The following is a 22,745-nucleotide window of genomic DNA, read 5'->3' as shown; positions in this document are numbered from 1 at the left end:
ACCAACTGAGCCACCCAGGCGCCCCGAGGGCTCTGTTTTTAATTGAGCAAATAAATTGCTCAAATAAGCAATTTATTTGTTCACTGTTAGAGTTTTGGGACCGTCAGATAGAGATGCCCCAGAGATGTGGGGCATGGGAATGGTTCCTCAACGATCAAGGAGTTGGTTGAAATCATCCATCATAGAGGATGGAAGATGGTCAAATAATCTTAACTCAGATTCTAACCTAGATTATCTGTTTATTTCCTATCTACCTTACACTAGGAAGATTGTGTCTTCCCCAAGGGATGAAGAGCTAGTTTACTTGTTCTATCATTTTGGCTTTCCAAGTACTCTTGTGTTTTAGCCATAACATAAAGTGCTAATCGGACTATAAAAGAAAGACCAAATTCCACTATGAAAAATAATAAGGTTTGTAACTTCTCTCAGTCAACTTTTCACCATCAGCTTATTTTTTCCCCCTAATTAGCGTACTGATTGTATGTGTGTGTGTATGTGTGTATATGTGTGTGTGTGTGTATCTGCTAATAAAGGGGGATATTAATTTTCTACTCCTTTCTTTGATCATAAAAAAAAAGTTCTTGGTGTACAAAACCTGAGTTTCCTTGCTCTCTTGGTCAACTTAAGTCTTGTTTCTACTTGGGTAACTCTCCTGAAAATCATTGTTAGTTTCTTACAGAAACAAAGAATGACATGAATAAATTTGTTTTACTAGGGCACGAAGAGAAGCTTATCTGGGTCTAATACTAATGTTTATATGTTGTTAATACACACTTAAATGACCTGAATGGCTATATTAGAAGAACCAATTTAAAAATATAACCAAAGATGAAAGGCAAACCCACTCAAGATAGTTTATGATTTTAGCTCTCAGAAAATTGTAAATGCTCAGCTGCATTAGATGTTAAAAAAAAAAAAAAAATCCCTTCCATAATATTAGCTGAGAAAATAGTACATTGTAACAATGCATATACCAATTTACCACTCAGGAGTCTTAAGTAAGTAAAATAGTAAGTTAGAGCTCAACAATATACAATCTAAAAGCCTTCCAGAAAGGTCCACTGCAATAACAGTACATTATTTTTAAGAGCTATTAAATTCTGTGACGATGCTGGTTTATTAATCCTCACAATGACCTTCTGAAAGGAAATAGAGGGGCACCTGGGTGGCTCAGTCAGTTAAGTGGTTAAGGGTCTGCCTTCAGCTCAGGTCATGATCCCAAGGTCCTGGGATCGAGCCCCGCATCGGGCTCCCTGCTCAGCGGGAAGCCTGCTTCTCCCTCTCCCACTCCCCCTGCTTGTGTTCCCTCTCTCGCTGTGTCTCTCTCTGACAAATGAATAAATAAAATCTTAAAAAAAAAAAAAAGGAAATAGGTAACAAAGGAAACCCCATGGATGTTCGTGAGTTTTTTGTGACAAGAGCACCAGCAGATGGCTGAGCCCAGGCTTCCAGGTTCTGAGCACAGGGCACGCGGGATACTGGGTGGTGGGCGGCTAAATTGAAAGAAAACTCCAAGCAGAAGCATCTCAGAGCATGGTCTGTGCCTGCCCTGGCATCACCTGGGGTCCTGGAAACAAAACCACACTGATAACAGCAGAGTCCTGGCACCCATCTGAGTGGGTTTTGGACATTGATCCAGAATCTCTGGGTGTGGGGTCAGGGAATCTGCACTTTGATTTTATTTTTGACCAAGCTTCCCACAGGGACACTGATGTTCACTGCGGTTTGGAACCTATTCCCCGGGGCACCTGGGTGGCTCAGATGGTTAAGCATCTGCCTTCGGCTCAGGTCACGATCCCAGGGTCCTGGGATCCAGTCCCGTGTTGGGTTCCCTGCTCTTTGGGGAGCCTGCTTCTCCCTCTGCCTCTCTCTCTCTGTCTCTCATGAATAAATAAAAATCTTTAAAAATAAATAAATAAATAAACCTTCTGTTTAAAAAAAATGAAACCTATTCCCTTAGAGGTCATCCAGTCCACTTCCTCATTTTCAGATGAGGAAGTTGAGTCTCAGAGAGGGGAAATGACCTTTGGAAGGTCACCCAGACGTTCAGTGGCAGAGCCTGAGGAGATCCGGGTTTGTTACTACTCCCAGGCAGGCTCCTTTTCACCACACCTTGTTGCTTCTGAGAGAATTCATTTCCTCCTCAGTGAATGTATGAACATCCTAAGAACCAGTGCTATATACTCAGAAATACGACTCCAGATAGTTCTGAATTTCTCTAACTTCCATATTTTATCTGATTAAAAAAAAACTGTTAATGTCCAAAGAATATGGACTAATTAAAACTGACTCCTTCTTTTCAGCTCTTCAGAAAGCGGGAAGGCTGGGAAACCAGGAAATCCTCCCTTCTATGATGCATGGAAGTGTGATAATTTCCATCCAGTGAAAAAAGATAATCCCAAAAGTTATAGTTTGTTATCCAGTAGGACATTAGCCAGTTTTGCATATAACTGAGCAGTCTTGTCCTAACATTTCTTTATTAAATTGCCTAGAAACACTTGTCCTCTAATTCTCATTTGAACCAGGGTTAATATTTCATTGGTTCCTTCATTAGTTCATGAGTTAAATACAATCTTGGACATGTTCATTATGTAGTTGAATACATGTTCTCTAAACTTTTAAAAATTGTACTTTAACATGGTAAATAAATCACTGTAGAGGCACGAAGGAGTGAGCAGCAACTCTAAGAAGTCTTCCTTGACACCACTGGAGTTCCTGGCAATTCCTCATCTCATTCCCATAACATGACCCACGTGCAGAACACGGCTCTCGTACGCATTGCTGCAAACACCTGCTTGGGGCAGGGACCACTGCAGGGCTTTGCACTTCATTTTTTGTTATTTGCACGTGGCAGAGACTTAAGACATTTTTGTTTCAAGAATGACTGCCTGGCTTTCCTAGTGGATGAAGATCCATCACAGAAGCGAAGGCTGACTGAGGGCCAGGACTGTATCGTACACATGCGTGCACTTGTGCACTATTCCGTTGTGCTGAAAGAAATAGGGCTAATGTGGACAAAACTGTGAAGAAGTTGCTTAGTTTTTGGAGACCTCCTTCTTGGTTGAAATAGTATATACTAGTACTATTTAGTGCACATGTATTACCTATAATGTAAAGATAAGCACCTCTAGTCATATAAATATATGCACATGTATATATTACTTCAACCTCACAGTACCCTAGAAGCTAAATAAGTTTTCTTACCCTGATTTTCCAGAGGAGGAAAAGAAGCACAGAGAGGGAACTTACCTGACAAAGTTATGCATCTAGTATGAGACAGGATTTGAACTCTAATTCAAAAGCCCAGGAGTCGATCCAGATTTCATCAATGCCTGTTGAAAGAAAATAGCTTACAGAAGTCAAGGCAAGTTACCTAACCTCCCTGAGCTTCCATCTCCTTATGCTGTCCACATTGCGGGGTTATTATGAAGATCAGAAACAATGCATGAAAAGCCTTACCATAGTGCCTGCCGTTGTCAGTGTGGAACTAAAGCTAGCAATCACCATGATGGTCACTGTTACCTTCTTGGTAACTTCCTCCGTCACATGGGCTTGCCTGTCCCATTCACCTGACCTTTCCCTCACTTCCAGCATTTACAGCCCCTAGAAGTCAGGTCTCCAAGCACAACCCAAATACCAGAGTTTCTTCTCTGAAGATACCACCCCACATCCTAGAGCAGTTCTTCCTGAGATTTAAACCTGCGTAGGAATTCCCCGAGGGTCTTGTCACAAGGCAAGTCCTGACTCAGTGGGTCTGGACTTGGAGCCCAAGCCTCTGCACATCTAACAAGCTCCCAGGCCGGTGCTCCTGCCCTTGGTCCCAGCTCCGCACTTGGCAAAGGCCCCATCTTTCTGTCACTTGCCCTCTCTGCCCTCTTACGTCCCCCAGCCTAGTCTCATCCACTCAAAGACTTGTTTTTGGCTACTGTGGTAATAGAAAAACTATGGATATTCATGATTTTCTCAGGTAACAGATTTGCATTTTAATCATTTCCTGCAGTTCATCCTTTCCCTCTCTTTGCCACCTCCATGAATAGGAGGAAGAATAGCTGTGAAGAAGGACTAATGTTTGGTTTTTTAAAAAAGACTTTATTTATTCATTTGAGACAGAGAGGAACACAAGCAGGGGCAGCGGGAGAGGGAGAAGCAGGCTCCCCGCTGAGCAGGGAGCCCGATGTGGGGCTCGATTCCAGGACCCTGGGATCATGACCTGAGCCGAAGGCAGACGCTTAACCGACTGAGCCCCGCAGGTGCCCTGAGAGACTAATGTTTGTAGGTAAGAAGGGATAAGGGGTAAGGTTAGGGGGTGAAGAGGAAGTTCTTCGGTCCTGTCAAGTCACTTGTCTGAATGGCCATTTACTTGTTTGGGTCTAGTTATTGAGTAAATAAAATAGTTGACTGTAGTTTCAAAATTCCTAAAACAGGCAAATGAATGTTCTTCTCTTACGAACCTGTCTTTCATATTAAAAGTCGGTTAAGGATGCCAGCACGGTACTCTTGTAGAAAATGTTGATTAACTTTTTGTGCAATTGAGCTATTAATAGGCAGTACTGTGGCTCTGGAAAATCTAACAAATGTTGATAGAGCCTAGTGAAATGATGTGGTGATTATCTTATCCTTTCTCCCCAAGACTAACTGGGGCCCTCCTACAGCAGCCCTCAGGCAAACTCTGCCCTTGGGGAGAGACTCAGTGAATTGACATAAGCAATCCTTCCTTATCCAGGTTTATAAATAAATAATTCTTAGAAAACAATCCATTTTGTGTATGTATATATATATATATATATATATATGCTTTCTCCAAGTGTTATTCATGCTATACCCATTTCTTTCAAATTAGGACATTGATTCATAGAGTTTTTATATCTGAAGAAATTAATTGATATCTAAGGGGAAAAAAGTCAACCATTCAGAAATAGCCAGTTTTATTGATCATTACTTAGAAATGTACTTTGCAACTGCCAGTATGTTTTGCATTTATCATCATCATCATCTGGAATGTGGTAATGCCCCCCTCGTTTATTACCTAAGTGTGCAAACACAGCAATGCCTGCCAGTAAGGGATATGTAAGTACAAAGGAGCATACCTTAAAGTTTATGTTGAGAAGGAGCTGCCGCGAAAAGCAGTTGACTTTCTGCTTGTGACACTGTGGGTGTCCACCCAATTGCATCCCCTAGCTGCTCCTGCTGCCTGTCCAGGCTCCACTTCTATCTTGCTGTCAGACTTTGACAGGCAAGAATCAAAGACAAGGAGATGACCAATATTACTTTTTCCCTTTACAGCTAGGGCTTGAGCGCATGCCCAAGTCAGCTGGCAGCCATTCACCAGGAGGCTTCTGGCAAAGGACTTTCTCTGAGATAAAAAGAGATGCATGGAAACTCTTGTCTCTCTTCTACATTTTGGAGTGATTGTGTGAAGATAGAATACGCTGGAACTGAGGCAGCCACTTTGTAATCACTGGAGAAAAAGAATTAGGACAAAAGTAAAACTCTGAGGAAGGAGAACAGAAAGTTGAAAAGAACCTGGGTGCTCAGGGACATTGTGGGGTTCTGCCTGCAGCTGTGGAACTGCCCCTGCTTCCAGACAGTTCGTTCTGTGAAATGATAGGTGCTCTTTTGTTTCAGCCACTATTAGTGCTCCTTGCAGCCCAGAGCATCCTGACTGGTGTTCCGGCTTTCTATGAAAAGAGCCCCTGGGGGTGTGACTGAATACTTCCAAGGCAGAGGAAACTGCGCTGTTTGAGCTCTTCCTGAGGTGGCAGACAGCAGAGGTGTTGGAAACAGCTCTCTCTGGCGGGAAAACTGGCTCTCCCATCCCTGACGGAGCAACCTGACCCTGCTGACTTCTTGTGCCAAATTCCTGGTGTCATTTGTAATAAAGTCTCGGGTTTGGGGCCAGTGGTGATTTTTTAGAGCTTTTAGTTTCATGGATAGGTAGACGTCTGGGGAAGTTTATTTCTCTGAATATAACCTGTGCAAATTATAGTCTCTTCAGTCATTCGAGTGGAATAGAATTTAAAAGCAAACTATTAACAGGGGCCATTCATGTCCTTTGCAAATGATGTCACATATAAAGGTCTTTTCCTTTATATAAACTGTTTTCACTGTTTCAAGAATTATCTAAAATTCAGCTCATATCCTCAGACTACACAGTGATGAAAGGGGATTTGTGGTTATGAACAAGGTAGTAACTATGAAGTGATGCAATTCTATTTTTGGAAACTTAAAGGAGCCATTTGTAAAACATAAATTAGAGGGTATGTTGATCTTGCCTGTCCACTTTTCTTTTGATTTTTATTATAGCAAAAACTCCTTTTTGATTTAGATGAATCCCCTTTTGTACAGATAACTTTTGACTTTCTATAATCACACATTATTGCAGTGATGGTTTGTGTATAGGACATTCAACATTCAAACAAAAGTGAAGATTTTGGAATTAGTAATTTCTTACCATTTTGGACTTCCAGCCCCAAGATTTTAAATGCGGACAATTGTGAAGATAGCAGTTAACCTCTTTCATTTCCTTCATTTTATCATGATACTTTTCTAAATCTATTTTTATGTGCCAGAGAAGTTTGCGAGCAAAATGTATGTCATTCCACAGGCATACAAAAGAAAAGAAAATAAATTCAGCATAAGGAAATCACACTGATGGGTACTCATTAAATTTAGAAAGTATAAGAGCTAAGGTCATCAAACACAAAAACAAACAAAAAAACAAGGTAGTGTCACAGAGGACATCGTATGACAAAAGCTACAAAGATGCTATCACATCAGCTGTGGCTCCTTGGCTCTATGTTCATGCTTCCAAATACTGAGGGAGAAAAAAAAGATGCTAAGGGTTGGAAGGGCAGAGGAAGATGAGGGCTGGGAAGCCTGTGGTTGCTGCTCTACCTAATTGTACTTCTCTCTACCTCCCATCCATCATCTCCATTGTCAATAACACTTTTGTGTTATAGAAAGGTTTGTATTTTTTTTTATAGTGTGAAATAAGTAAGTAGTTAATTGAACCCTGTAGTAGTCCTTCAAATATAAAATACAAACAACAATCTTGATTCTTCCAGCAATAGGGAGCCATTGAAAGAATTTTTTTTCAGGAGAATAGCATGTTCAAAGTTGTGCATTAGGGAGATTAAGAAGGCAACAGTGTGTAGGGTAGATGGAAAGGAATGGAGGAGTCTATTTGGGGCAGCTGGTTAGAGAACACTGCATTGGTTTAGATAAACTTGAGAGGTTTGGGTGGGTTGAATTAGGGTGATGTCCAAGAGAAAGGAGAGGAGATAGGTGTAGAAGCTCAGTATGTCTTAGGTCTTGCATTCCATTCTACCTCGTCTAAATTTCATACTCGAGTCCAGCTCTGCTTGAATATCCAGGGCCACTTCCAGTCAGATGCCAGAGATGCCCATCCAACCCCAACCACATGGTCTGATGGCTACACCCATAGCCACTCTTGCTGTCAATTATAGTTTTCGAGGCACCCATCTTCAGGATCTTTGCTATGCTCTCAGTCTGAAGTTCCCTCTCCACATTGCCAGGGTTTACTTGTACCTCAGGAACCTGCTTGAGCACCATTTTCCTCTGTGTAGCCCTTGCATAACACTTCCAGGTGGTACAGCTGACCAACCCCTTCTTTGGATTCTTCTGAAGCTTATTTGAATCTGGATTTGGAACTTATCATACTGAATTGCACTTACATTTAAACTCTTTTCCAATGTCCACTGTGGTGGTCCATAGTAGGTGGTTGGTAAATATTTACTGAACGGTTAAATTCTAATAATCCAAGATTCCTTATTCTTATTCAACTTTATTCTTCGGCCCTATCCTCCTTCCTTCATAACACAGCTCTTACAACTGAATTCCTGCCTTAGCTCCTGTTTCTGAGTTTCTCTTGTGCTAATGGTTTGGCAACATAGTCCATATTTGAGGGCTATTCGTCTGTGTTGTCTTATTGCCCCCTTGCCCTGCCATCGAGACCTGCCTGAAATCTGCCAGGGTCAGCTCTGCCACTTGTTGATAGACCAGCTACAAATCGTGTGATCAACCAATGTGACAACTTCCAAATGTCACCTGATTTAGACACCTGACGACTCAACTCCTAGTTGCTGAGTCACCCCCTCCCCCGCATACCTTTGTAGACTACCTGATTTATAGTTGGAGAACTCTGCACACTTGATCTCACCAGGCTGAACACCTGCCACTAGCAACTAACACCTCCCCTAACATGTGTTCCTCTCCCCAACCACCCACCAGTGGTCATGAGTGATGCCTAATCTGATCTTCCTGCCTCTCTAGTATATAACTGGTGCTACCCAGCAGAATCTCAAGATATGCCGCAAATCCATTGCCTTTGAAAACTGCTTGGATTTGGAGGAGAGACAGACAAATGTGGGGCTGGAGTCAAAAGCTAACTGAAGCTAACAGGGTGATTAGGAATGTGGAGGAGGCATGAGGGAAAGAAAGCACATAAGAGGGAACAATTTTAGGAAGGGAGGTGATGAGTTTAGCTTTTAAGAGGAGATGACAAGTCTAATTTTAGATATACCCAGGGTTAATCTTACAATATTTCATGAGCTATGACATGGCATCAGCCAGTCAGCATAGATGCTGGTGTTAGCTATATGGGTACCTACCAGCCTAGGATAGGTTTTGTGGGGTGGAGTGAGCAGGTGAACAACTTACTGGAGATTAGAGGAGTTGTAGACTTGGGCCAGCAGGTTTATCCAGATAAACTTCCCACCTGAACTTCAACCTTATTTTCCCTTCCCCTTCCTCTAAAGGTTGGACCGTGCCTATATACCAGTGGTTGGTAGTCAGCCTTTGTTCATCCTCATATCAACCCTTAGGTGGTTTGTCTTAAAATTACCCCCAGGCTCCTAGTTAAAGAACTCCATTGCACTCACCCTCATGCCATTTTTGTAACAGCAGAGTCAACCCTCCCCTTCAGCATGTAAAGACCTCTTTTATTCTTACAAACAAGAGAGGGCTGACTGCTATGGATTTATGCAAATGCAGTTTTTAACCTGCCAGCCAAAGAATAAGGCATAGAGATTAATTCTTAAGATGTTTTTCATCTTTTGAATTTTGTGTTTCAGGGAGGATGTTTTTGATTTTTCCTTTTGGCAGATTTGATGTAGACATAAAGATGGAAGGTTAATTGTTAGTTCTGGGTACTCAAAAAAGGTGAGGATTTTTACCACCCTGCCCAGAAAGGAGAAACCTATAGCTTAAGGATTTAACCCTGGATTAGCAGCTTCTGATTCAAATTGAAAATACAATACATGTCAAATAACCAAATTGGCTGCATTTGGGGGTCACTCAGAGAGAGCAGAGAGTTAGCATAGCTAATGAGAACATCTCTAACAAGGGAGGGAAGAATGCTGGATTCTAGTCTAACTTCTGCTAATGTCCTACCAGGAATTCCAGGGCATGAGATTTTGATTTTTCCAAATTCTTTCAAAGAGAAATGTGTATTTGTTTCCCCTTTTACCTTACAGGTATGTAGGAGGGTTAGGTATAGGGAAGGCACTAGCTGGTGTGTCTCCTGGCACCTTAGGCTGATTACAAGCTTTTGCCCTTTTATTTCAACCGGTTCAATGGGTATAACGGGCATTGATACCAGGACTGTTTGTCATGCAAGTCAGTCGCTGGCCTATTCAGTGGAGACAGACTGCCACTTGGGTCTTGACTCTGCTATGAGCTTTGCCAAGTGATGACATGAACACCCACTCAAATGTCTGCGAAATGTCTGCCTCTTGAGTGTTCCATTTGATCCATTCCCCACCCCACCCAGACACTGTTTCCTCACTGACCTTGCTCCAGTCCCAGGAGTGAGCTTCTTGGCTTTGATCCTGTGCCGGCAGAATCAGCTACCTCCTCTGAATGTTCAAAAGGTCCCTTTTGGCAAGCACTTCTCTCCCAGATGAGTCTCAGGGCCTTGGAGGCACATTACTTCTTAGTGAGTTTCTTAAGAATGCGCTTTACCTGGCTTTAGGCCCAGGGTTATCTGGAAGGAATGATATGTTGGCTGACTACTACGTTCGCAGAGATAAGTTTAATGGATTTCTCAGTGTTTTCAGGTGTATTCTTTACAGTTAAGATTGACTTCATGAAAAAAAACCTCTATGTATTCTCTGCCTTTAACCATGCCTAGGTGTTTCCCTACCTCGGAATACTGAGCTTGACTTTACGTCATTTTTGCCTCTGAACTACTGCATCCAGACAACCCACGTTTCCCTGACGAATTCCTGAATAGGTAGTATAGATTTATTAATTGTGTTAATTTCTTCATCACCTATTCTCATACGAATCCTTGGCAATCTGGTTTCCATTCCCAGTGAACAACTGACATGATTTTTTTTTCTGTGCTTTTCTACCAGCCCTTTATCACTGTCTCGGTTATAACCCCATTAAATCTCTCAGCGGCCTTTGGCTCTGTTGATTATCTTCTTTCCTTAAGAATGTGTTCAAGTTTCTGACTTGAACACGGGATCCTTTCCTCACGTCTTCAACTCTTCCTTTACTCCTTTGCCGGCTCCCTTTTCTCCTTTTAGTCATTGACTCAAGGCTTTGTTCTTATCCCTGTGCCCATCCATTTTCAAAATTAGTACTTTTATCAAAATGGTAGTGGCTCCCGCTTAATGTTTTAAACTCTAATTTCTCACATAAAATCTGTTCCATACTTCTATCTACCTACTAGTCATTTCCATCTGGATGTCCAATCTGCCTTCCCAAATTCTCCATTCTAGGAAACAGACTGATTGTTTTACGTCTTGGATCTAATTACCTATTTGTTGTGGGACTCTGGGCAAGTTACTTTATATTGTCTCAGTTTCCTCAGCTGGAGTATGGGGTGATGACAGCGATAATAGTCCATGGATTTAATAAGTAAAATATGGAAAAGCCTTGGCACAGCAACAAGGTACCATAGTAAATGCTTAAAAAAAAGTTATATTACTAGTCATTATCTACAATACTGTCTTCTCCTTAGTTCTTACATTTAGTAATTCACCAAATTCTCTTCTGCCTTAATAATCTATTTTCTATCTGTTTCATTTCTTCTATCCATTGAATGAATGTTTTCATAAATAGAATTTAAGAACCTCTTTGCTGGGCGCCTGGGTGGCTCAGTTGGTTAAGCAGCTAACTTCGGCTCAGGCCATGATCCTGGAGTCCCGGGATCGAGTCCCACATTGGGCTCCCTGCTCAGCGGGGAGTCTGCTTCTCCCTCTGACCCTCTTCCCTCTCGTGCTCTCTCTCTCTCATTCTCTCTCTCTCAAATAAATAAATAAAATCTTAAAAAGAAAAAGAACCTCTTTGCTGTGTATTTATTGCTTATTAGGCTCTTTCCAGTTCAAAAATGTGTACTACTCTCAATGAATACCATTCAAATTCTTTAACTACATATCCAAATCTCAGCATCCTGTTCCTGCTTTGGTGATGAGTTTTGTCTCCCACTACTTGATGTATAAACCCACCCAGACAAGGCAGTCGGCTTCCGTGTCCCTGAATATGCCATGCCATTTCTGCTACCCGAGCATGTCCTTTAGATGGTAATACCTGCCTTGGGGTGGGGGACAGGTGATATGAGCCTCATGTATTTGCCATCTTTCATAACTTCTTAACAAATACATCTTACATCAAATTATTTTGAAAGTAGGAGAAAATCCTTTTGAAAGTCTTGGCACCAGGATACAACATTCTAGGGGGCATAAAAAGCAAGAAAAAGAGAATAACTTGGTTTATATTATTGATTCTCTAAGTTAGACTATAATAAAAAGTATTGATTAATTGACTGAGCCATTTACAGTTTGCCAGGCATTGTACAGTAAATAATATCAGCTCTGTTTTCCTCTAGTTGCATCTAAATTCTCTTTCCAATATCAAGACAAAGGACAGCACAGCACATTTTGACCTCTAGATCCTTTTCGTAAAGAGAAAATTAAGTTCAAGATTATATCCCACAGGGTCCACTGCCAAATCCACCGAATTAGCATATGAGTGGTCATTATTAAACAGTATATAATTATCAAGTTCCTAATATATTCAAGGCACTGTTTAGTGCTGTGAGGAAACCTCAAAGGAGAATAAAACACGTCACTTCACTGTACATCTTCTTGACTTGGCAGTATTTTCAGCACTTGAGTGTTATTTGTTCAAATATTAGTTTTAATGGAAAAAATACATCTATAAAGTTAAAAATGTCAAATACCATTACAAGACTTATGATAAAAAATAATAGTCTTCTGCTCCACCCTTCCCTGAGTTTCATTACCCAGAGGTAACCACATTCAGGTCTCATAGCTTTTTGTTGAGCTACTTAATTCAATATATATAAAGAGTATTGCTTGATTTTTTACTTCTTGCAAGTTGAGAATTTAGCTCTCTTATTATCCCCAACCTCTGCTAATTCTCACCTTCTTCTTTTTAAGATGATTATAATTTTTGACAAACTAAATATTCAGGGTTTTTATTACTACATTTATATAAGCATTTCCCACCATTCACTAGTGTATTACGATCATACTTCCTTTCTCATACAACTTTTTTATTACAGTTAATAATTGCCTCATTTTGTCATTTAAAGAATTGTTGTTGTACCTCTAATTAAAAAAAACAACCCATAAAATCCTTCCCAATATGGTCAAACACATTAAATAATCTGTCAGTTTCATCCCTGACCACATCACTCCCAGGGACTCTCTCTTAGAATCCTCAATTTCATGTTCCTCTCTGGACTGGCTGTTCTTAGTTTCCTGAACAGTTATCATAATGGGAAATCTCCTGATCTTTCTCTTGGGTTGGATCTCATGTTTTCCTCTTTCTTGTTTTATCCTTTTTTTTTTTTTTTTTTTGAGGCCATTCTTCACTAGCTTCCTGGGGAAGGATTTATGAGAATACGTTTTTGACATGTCTTCTTCTAGCTTCAAACTTGAGTGATAGCATGGTTTGGTATAGAACTTTAATTTGGAAATCATTATTCACAGAATTTTGAAAACATTCCATTGTCTTCCATCTTTCAGTGTTGCTGCTGAGAAGTCCATCATTGAGCTCACATGATTCCTCCATTGTTATCACTTCTTGTCCTTTTTTCAACTTTGTGATTTTTTAACCTTTTAAAACATATTTAACTTAAGTTTGTGTGATGCTTGGAGATAATTTGACGGGTTCAATCTTCTGTCCTTACTTGGGAGTGTCCAGTGTCATATTAGTTCTGAAACACTAAATATATCACGTGTAGAGTTTATTTTTGAGTTAATCACAGAGAAGTGTCCTGATATGACCATGCACTCATTATTCAGTGACTATCAATCCCATATGTTCAAAATTAATTGCCCCTTTCTCAATGCATCTTATTATTTTTTTCATTACTTGTAGCTTAGAATAATACCATTTATATCATTTTAAGAATGCATCTGTTTCTACTGATGCTTATAAACACGTTTAGTGGGATATAACTTGAATTCTATAAAATTTACCTATTTAAGTGTACAGTTCACTTTTTTTAGTATAATCACAGAGTTGTATAACCACCACTACAATGTACATTATCACTCCCCAAAAAACCATCTATCCATTAGCAGAAAGTCCCCATTTTCCATTCCCTTCTGTCCCTGCAATCACTAATCTAATTTCTACTTGTATAGATTTGTCTATTCTGGACATTTCATATAAATGGAATCAAATGATACAATTTGTGGTCTTTTATGATTAGTTTCTCTCACTTAACGTGTTTTCAGTGTTTATCCACGTTGAAGTAGATATCAGTACCTCATTCCTTCTATTGCCAAATTCTATTAAACATCGAGTTTCCTGAAACAATAAGGTTTCATCTTTGTATACCCAACACCTAGCATAGTATCTGGGAGCTATTAATATCTAACATATTTATTAAGTAGATAGATGGCTAATGTGAAGTCCATTTTCAAATCTGCCCTCATAGTTCTACTTTCAAAAATTTTATCTGACCATGGTCCTCCCCTTCCTTAAGGTTTTTTATTTCAAAAAAGTTTGAAGAAGATTTATATGAAAGTTAAGGTATTCTAAATAGAGATTATTCTTAAATTTTCTTCACAGTGGGAATAGTATACTAGCCACAATTATCTCCTTTCTATCAGACCTTCATTAGTGTTTTTTGGTCTGTAACTCAGGCATTTAATCGAGTTCATAGTCATTGACCAAAACAAGATTGAGGCAAAGAGTTTTTGCTTGGTTCTAGAGTCTCTTTACTTTGCTGAAGGGGATGGCCTTGGTCATCAAACTGATGTAATAATTGGGTTCTTGTGGAAATCTGCTCTGATTTAGCACCATAATTTTTTTTTCCCTGACAGCACTATTTTCTCTTTTAATCTGTTTCATTTCTTTAAGCCAAATAGAATTGGGTCAAGGTTGAGGCACTAGCATTTCTTCTGTGTTCTGTCAAGAACAGGTCAAATCGTGTGGGTTCCTCTCCTAGCTCCTTGTCCAGTCAATACTGGGAGGCAAAGAATTTGCTAAGACTTCTAAACTGTATTTTCAGGATTCCCCCCAAACACTGCACTCTCAAAAGAAAATACACATACACAATGCTTTAGGAAGCCTTCCCACCCCAATATCTAAGGATAATTTAAGAAGACTTCAGCTTGAAGGAAGAGGGATGAATAAATGACTTTTCAAACTTACCTTTCTGTGATTCTAAAGTATTTTAAATCCTAACATAATAAGGGGCGCCTGGGTGGCTCAGTCAATTAAGCGTCTGCCTTCAGCTCAGGTCATGATCCCAGGTTCCTGGGATGGAGCCCCGCATCAGGCTCCCTGCTCTGTGGGAAGCCTGCTTCTCCCTCTGCCTGCCTGCCTTGTACTCTCTCTGTCAAATAAATAAATAACATCTTAAAAAACAAATCCTAACATAATGATAGTAAAACATGTGCAAGGTAGTGGTAGGATGGGTATGATTGAGCAGATACCAAAAATTAAACTCACATCTATTTGTGGGCTAGAGTTTCCATCTATGTTTATGACTTCAAAAACAAGGTTTAATTTTTTAAACTAGTTTAATGGTCTTCAATTGTTTTTGAACAGCTGGAAATCTTTTACAGTAACATCAAAGGTGATTACTCCCATGGCAAGAGATCAGGGGGTTTGTGTCTCTTGGATTGATGTTAACTCAAACATTTTTTTTTCTGAACACACAACACACAGTATTTTTTTTTTTAATAAGTCTTTTATTCTGAATTCAGGGGCTATGGAAAAGCTTTAAATGCCCTCTGTAGGGGAGCTCAAACCCAACAATGCAAACATCTGACTTTATTCTTATGTTTCTTCCTCAAAAAGATGAGAAGGACACAGGGGAAACTTTGCCTATTTTTATCCATGAAACAAGGTCACTAAATATGTTATGTCAGTTAAATCAAATTCCTATCTTTTAAAAATGTTTCCATATAATATATTGGGCCTTCTTTTTGCTACAATTCAAGAGTGACATGGGTTCTGTAACTATTATTTTCCTAGATGGTTATTAAAGTCTGAATTTTTGGTTGACATTTCTGAAATAAATATAGCTACTGGAGCACTAGCATTCTGATTTAAAAATCTGACTACATTAGAAGAAAATTAACCTTTTCAAAAAGCCACTGTTCTAAGGAATGATTTTAATCAAATGAGCTTTAAATGTTGTACCTGCATTTAGAATTTTTAGAGGGATTGCAACTCCCCAGGGATCTACTTTTTGAAGGAGAAAAAAATTAAATAAATATGGGAAAAGTAACTATAAAAATTATAAAGAAGTTCCTAAATGAAACCAATTTTTTAAACTGAAATGCTTTTTAAAGTAACATCAGGTTCAGAAATCAAAGTAGAAACTATTATAAGTAGTTTTGATATCGTCAAAGAAAAATATCAGGTTATATTAATATCCAGTAAATAGTATGTTTTCTTTTGAATACTCAATGATATGTTTATTTATTCATTTATTTCATATTTGATAGGTACTTATACTGTACAAAACACTGAGGGTGGGGTTAAGGAACTTTTGCAGAGAAGTCCCAGATCTATTGTACACAACAGGTTGTTAAGATATGAAGCTCTTCATACACATATTAAACATTTGAGTGAAAATCACAGCGCACATAATGTTTAGTCTATAAACTCAAGTATACAAGACATATTTTTACTCTAATTTTTCTCTCAGTTGGCTGAATTTGGTATCTAAGTCCTGATATCATCAGTATCAAGGAGATACTATGGAGTGTCTCACCTCAAGAATTCTTGGGGTTCCTTCTCACTCTGGGGTTAGGTGGAGGTGTTGGGGCTTGCTATAGATTGAATTGTTTGCCCCCAAAAGCTATGTTGAAGTTTTAACCTGTAGTACCTCAGAATGTGACCTTACTTGAAAATAGGGTCATTGTAGGCATAATTAGTTAAGATGAAGTTATACTGGAGCTATACGGGCCCTTAATCCATATGACTGGTATTCTTATAAGAAGAGAAGAGAAACATGCTGGGAGAAGACAGCCATGAGATGATGGGGGCAGGGACTGGAGTGTTGCATCTATAAACCACAGAATACCAAGGATGGCCAGTGTCACCAGAAGCTGGAAGAGGCAGGGAATGATTACTCCCTATAGGTTTCAGAGGGAGCATGGCCCCGCTGACATCTTGATTTTGGACTTCCAGCCTTTAGAACGGTGAGACAATAAATGTCTTTCATTCTAAGTCAACTGGTATGTAGTAATTTGCTAGGAAATGAATATAGTCCTTCTACTGTGCAAGGTGTCAGGGTAGGTGGCAGGGCATCTGGTCTCTGGTCTTCTGGACACATAAAGTGAGCAGGCTGCTGAACCTGTTTACCTGACTCCCCAGGCCTGGCAGTCTCTGCTGTTTGAATACCATGTTTGGGACTCGGGTACTTTTTAGGAGGCAGGAACCTCTGAATCCTTTGCCTGGTATATCTAATGGTCACAGTTAAGGCTCTGACACACCCTGGAGTACTGCCTTCCCCATTTCTTCTCCTAGACCCAGGGGGAATGTTTACTATTTTGGCAGGTAGCCCCTTTCTCCTGCCTACTTTTCCAGACTGCTCTGTTTCTTCTTCCAAAACTTGTGTCCCCTTTACCCTTTCTCAAGTCTTGTAAATTCTCCTAAGGAATTAGACCTTTGGAAATCCTCAGGGAGAGGGCCTTCCTCTGTCTTCACCCCCGTCCACCTCTCTTCAGACAATGAAATCACAAACTGTCGAGGAGAGCCTGATACAGGTAGACTGGGGAAGGAAAGAGTGGAAAATGTAAGTGGAAAATAGAAAATAATCTACCAAACCATTATTCACTCACAAAATTATTAACAAGGCTACATTAAATTAGCCAATGGATTTTTAAACTATTTGCCCAGACTCCTTATGTCTTGACAGTAAATTAAATTTAGCAGATTGGGGCTGAACAAGGAGATCAAGAGAACAGTCTTTAATGCAATGTTTTGGTGCTGGAGAACTATTAATGGGTCTCTCCAAGATTCCATTTTAGGAAATTTTCGCATGAATAATTGACTGACTCAACCATATACATTACTGATCACCACATGACAGGTATATTGATTTTTAAGACAGGCAAAGTAACCAGACACAACAAATTTAAGAGCCAGTTATCTTGACTTTCTTAAGTCAGTGATTCCAAATCTGTCTCAGAATCATTGAGGCTCTTTCTAAAAATACATGCCCAGACTTCAATCCTGGGCATTGCCGTCTGGAGTAAGATCAGGGAATCCATGGTTTTTTAAAAGTCCCTGGGTGATTTTGGCCAATTTGGGGGAAGCACTAATCCAAAAGATGAGATTAATTTAATAATTTGTGCAATGATTATTAATACAGGTATAGTCCAAATGAACACATATATTTAGTGTTCTGCCTTCTATCATCTGCATAACATTTGCTTTAGCAGAATTAGGTCAATAGGTTATACTTACCTATCTTTATTTTAAAATCCACAATTGGTATTTAAAAGGAATTCATTAACTTCCTGGACATAAATCTTTACTGAAGTCGCATCAGGCTGGTAGGAAGATTTTTTGCTATTTGATAAAAGGAGAAACTGAGTCTGTTTCTAAGTGACAGAAAAGTTCATCAATTACCAGGACATTCCCAAATATCTTTTAGCAGAATAAGCTCCAATGTATCCTTCTGCATTACCCCGGTCCTTCGAGTGCTTATTTAGACCTCCATTATACTATATAGTCCTCTTAATTTAACACTATTAGCATTTTGAAATTAATCATCAAAGTATTCTAAATTAATTATGTTGTTTGACTGACATTTAATAAAAATGACTCATTTTCAATGGAAAGCTGTCTTTAAAATAACTGCTCTAGGGCGCCTGGGTGGCTCAGTTGGTTAAGCGACTGCCTTCAGCTCAGGTCATGATCTTGGAGTCCCTGGATCGAGTCCTGCATCAGGCTCCCTGCTTGGCAGGAAGTCTGCTTCTCCCTCTGACCCTCCCCCCTCTCATGTGCTCTCTCTCTCTCACAAATAAATAAAATCTTAAAAAAAAATAAAAAAAATAATAAAAAATGTGCTATGGTGAGCGCTGTGAACTGTGTAAGACTGTTGAATCACAGATCTGTACCTCTGAAACAAATAATACATTATATGTAAAAAAAAAAAAAAAGGAAGAAGATAGCAGGAGGGGAAGAATGAAGGGGGGGAAGTCGGAGGGAGAGATGAACCATGAGAGATGATGGACTCTGAAAAACAAACTGAGGGTTCTAGAAGTGAGGGGTGTGGGAGGATGGGTTAACCATGATGATGGGTATTAAAGAGGGCACGTTCTGCATGGAGCACTATATCACTGGGTGTTATATGCAAACAATGAATCATGGAACACTACATCAAAAACTAATGATGTAATGTATGGTGATTAACATAACATAATAATAAAAAAAGTTAAAAAAATAAAAAAATAAAAAATAAAATATCTGCTCTAATACAAAACTCTCACCTGCTTCAGCAAGTATTATAGGTGTGCATGTGAATGTATGTGTGTGTGTGTAGTAAGGTGTGCCTATCACACTCCTTTTCCCATTCTTGGCTAATATATGCCAATCAGGAACAATAAAGCAACAATACAACGACAAAACTAGACAAGATCAAGTGAATTGCTTAACTAAATGTGCCCCGTAAATTTAGAACAAAAAGAGTTGATCTGGTAGATTTAGAAAGACATAAAACAAAGTCTATTGCGGTGCTAACATTCACTGGGTAATGCAGCCAAGATAAAAATATACATACGGAGAAGCACCTAACAAACAGACACTGTCTAGCTAATTGTTGAACAAGAGTCTTTGTTTGTTAAGGACTTGATCCACAGCCCAGCCCAGAAAGCCCAAGTGCTGGTGGAAAAGGCTTCCAGGAAAGAAGGAAAGGAATGCTAACCAACCTAACCTACTGGAGCTTATCACTTCTCTAGAAGTTGTGGTATTTAGAATTGTTTGTGTAAGAAGTAATAAAGGCCTGGCAGGCTGGTACCTGTTAAGCTGTTGACATATGTTGCCCGAGGAGCTCTCGGATTGGCTCTGTGTTCCTTCATGTGGGGGCCAGAGTAGTTCCATAGCTCTCATGCTGACAAAACAAGGTCTGGAAAAAAAAAAAAATCAATGCTGACCTCAGTGTCACCTCCTTTTCTCTCCACACCTGGTCAAGGGTGATGCAACTTGCATTTGTAGGTAGAGGCTGGCTTTTTGATGCGTGGAATTACTTTGCTAGTCTTTCCTTATAGGGCTGTTTTTCTACATAGGATTTCTGGCTAAGTAGCTTCTTTCCTTTGGTTTCCTTTCCTATTTTCACCTAAATCTGTGTTTTCTGTCCTTCGCTGATACTCAGAGACGCAGCATATGGTTACTCTGATGTGATTTGGGTGTTATTGTAGAGCATTTCCGTGGAGGAGCAAGGAAGGGTCTCTACCGCAAAATGCCCCCCAAAAGTATTTCCGGAAAAGTTGCTTAAGATGGGTATTTATCAGAGGTCCTGCTCTTCTCCACATGAATACTTTAGGGAATATTGGATTCTAGCTCGGTTTGGAGTGTATTTAAAGGTTTCCATTCAGTGTATTAGGCTCTAGTAGTAGGTTTATGCTAAAATAATTTGCTAAATCGAATAAAACAGCAATAACTTGCTCAGTAACAAGATTAATATATTTTCAGCAAATCAGGGCCACTCTTTATGGATTTTTCCTTGTCGTTTGTGAATAGAGGGCTGGTAGAAACTGTAAGGCAGGATGACAGCACTCTGTCGGTGGTACCCTGACAACCCTAGGATATACCACTTCTGTAGCTGTCTATGAGTAATGACGAAATGACTCACCTTGCTACTTGGGAAATTTAATCTCACAGGAGTTTTCCAAATTAGATTCATACATAGGGAAAAAAATTCCTATGCACATCAGAGAAGCTGGTCACATTAAAATACAGTCTTGGGAGGTTATTTTCTCACATTAGAGCTGAAAGTTTCATGTGATCCTCAACTTTAACACATTTCACAGTTCATTAAATGCTACCTCCATGTGTTGTTCATGCCAGAAACCTGGGAATTATCTTCGACAGCTCTGTTTCTTTGGTGGTAGTCAACCCATTACCAAATGTGGCTGTGTTAACCTCCAAAGTACATTTGAATCTGTCAACTCTTATCTCCATTGCTACCATCTTCTGCTTAGACTTAATCCTGACTGGTTTTCCTGCTTTCACACTTGCCCCTTCCAATCAGTTCTGTATAGAGCAACCAACATGTGTGGGAATATTTATTTTCATCAATGCTGCACACATGCAGAGTTTTGTTTGCATAAACATAGAATGATGATGGTCATAATTCTGCAGTTCTTATAATAACTCTCTGGAAATAATAAGGAGCTGTCTCCTCTTCCTCCTTCATTCTCGATCCCCAACAGTAATCACTGGTACCCTTTTTGTAGTTGTTGAATATTTATGTCATATTTCTAAATTACATGTTTTACTGCTTTTACTTGATTTTTCTGTTACTGATAAGAACAGATACTACACTTGATCTTAGCCAAAAGGCCAAGAAGCTATCATTTTTCTGTTTCAGAAAAATCACTACTTTGAATTTCTGTTTACGATGAAATGATGAGAATTTATGCTGTCCTAAAACACCCCTTTCTCTCTTCTCAGCCCTGGTCCATTTTCCTAATGGAATCATATCATAATTTTGAGTTAGCTCAAAATGCAGGGTTTGTATTACTCTGAATATGAATTTTAGTCTTAACTGAGTCATGTGGTAGACTATTGTTATATTTCCTTTCCTGTTTTCCAACATTCCTGCTAATAATTGCGTGATCTTTGTTTGCTGTATCTATATGCATATCACTAATCCACTCCTAATTTTTCACAAGAACTGGGAGCTCTAGTACTAATATGTGTTCATGTTCCAATACAGTTTGGTGACTCATGATGCCCGCTACACACCTGCCAGGAGTTTTATTTTGCCATTAGTCTGAGGATTTCTATTACTTCCCTTTTGTATTGGAATCTTTATCTCTTAGATCCACTGACTGAAGAGATTTTGTTCTCTCCTCACTCTTGATTGAGAGAATTAATTCTGGGTTGGAAATCATTCTTGCTCAAAAATTTGAATTACTCCATTGTTTTTCTAGCTTCTAGAATTAATATTGAGCAATCCAATGGTATTCTGGTTGTGGATCCTTTGTATGGGACTTTCCCTCTATTTTATTTCATGAGTCCCTTTTAAGACCAATGTGTGTTGGTGTGGGTTCCTTCTTGCTCTCTGCATTGGTTTTGTTCCTTGTTTGTTCTCCTTTTTGCTATTTCTGTATTTTGCTTTCTGATTCTCCCATTAGAGATTTTCCTCAACTGTCTGGTGATTTCTGGCTTTCCATTCATATTTAAGCTAACTGCTGGGAGGATTTGTCAACTGGGAGACTTTACTCCAGAGCAGTGGGTTTGGCAAACAGACCCACGAGTCAAATCTGACCCACTGCTTGTTTTTTTTACAGTGCTAAATGTTAAAGAAAATCATGAGAACAATAATATTTTGTGACACATGAAACTTCTTCATATTTTTACTCTAATTAGCTTACCTTAGAGAACTGAGTGAACCCAGAAGTTGGAATTCCTGTAGAGAAGAAAACAGTTGATCTTCACATACCCCTCCCAGGGCTTATGTTCTTCATTAAGAGCATTTCTGACCATCCCAACTAGTAGAGAGCTCTAGCACCAATACAACCCAGACAGTTCAGGCACTGTCCCCTCAAGCCTACCTCTATCTGAATGGTTCGAAAAGACAATGCTGATAGGGCTGCTCTGGAAAGGCCACTATGACAGAGTGTAATTGTTCTGTACCAAGATCTGAAAGTCCCAGATGGGTCTTGTGGGACATTCTGCATCAGAGGGGCAGGACAGGGGCTAAAACATGGCTGAGATTTGTGGGAACGTATGCATACCTAGCATCTGAGGTTACTTGTATTTTCAAGGTGAATGGAATCTTTTGAATACGTTGATCAATTCACATGACTCTACTACTCAAACATTTCCATGGTCTTCCATCACATTTAGCACCAACCCTAAGTTTCTGACCATGGCCTAGAATGTCTGCAAGCCCTCTTCTCTCACTCTCTCACTTCCTCTGCTGCTGGTTATCCCTTTGCTTGCTCTACACTACCCACGCCAGCCTCCTCGCTGTTCCTTGACCATGCTGAGCTAGTTTCCTTCTGAGTCTTTGCATTTGCTCTTCATCCTGCCTGGTACAGCTTCCTTAA

The 22,745-nt window shown here is 39.6% G+C and overlaps 1 pseudogene; it reads right to left on the bottom strand.

Annotated features, from left to right (window-relative positions):
* Positions 1–20,922: 20,922 nt before the first annotated feature.
* On the bottom strand, positions 20,923–21,042 carry LOC114216548 (U2 spliceosomal RNA; annotated as a pseudogene).
* Between the last annotated feature and the right edge of the window lie 1,703 nt (positions 21,043–22,745).

Source organism: Eumetopias jubatus, unplaced genomic scaffold (assembly GCF_037043125.1).
Source record: "Eumetopias jubatus isolate StellerSeaLion01/CBP00866 unplaced genomic scaffold, mEumJub1_p1.0 scaffold_3, whole genome shotgun sequence".
Lineage (NCBI taxonomy): Eukaryota > Metazoa > Chordata > Mammalia > Carnivora > Otariidae > Eumetopias > Eumetopias jubatus.
This window is presented reverse-complemented; position numbering and strand designations above follow the sequence as displayed.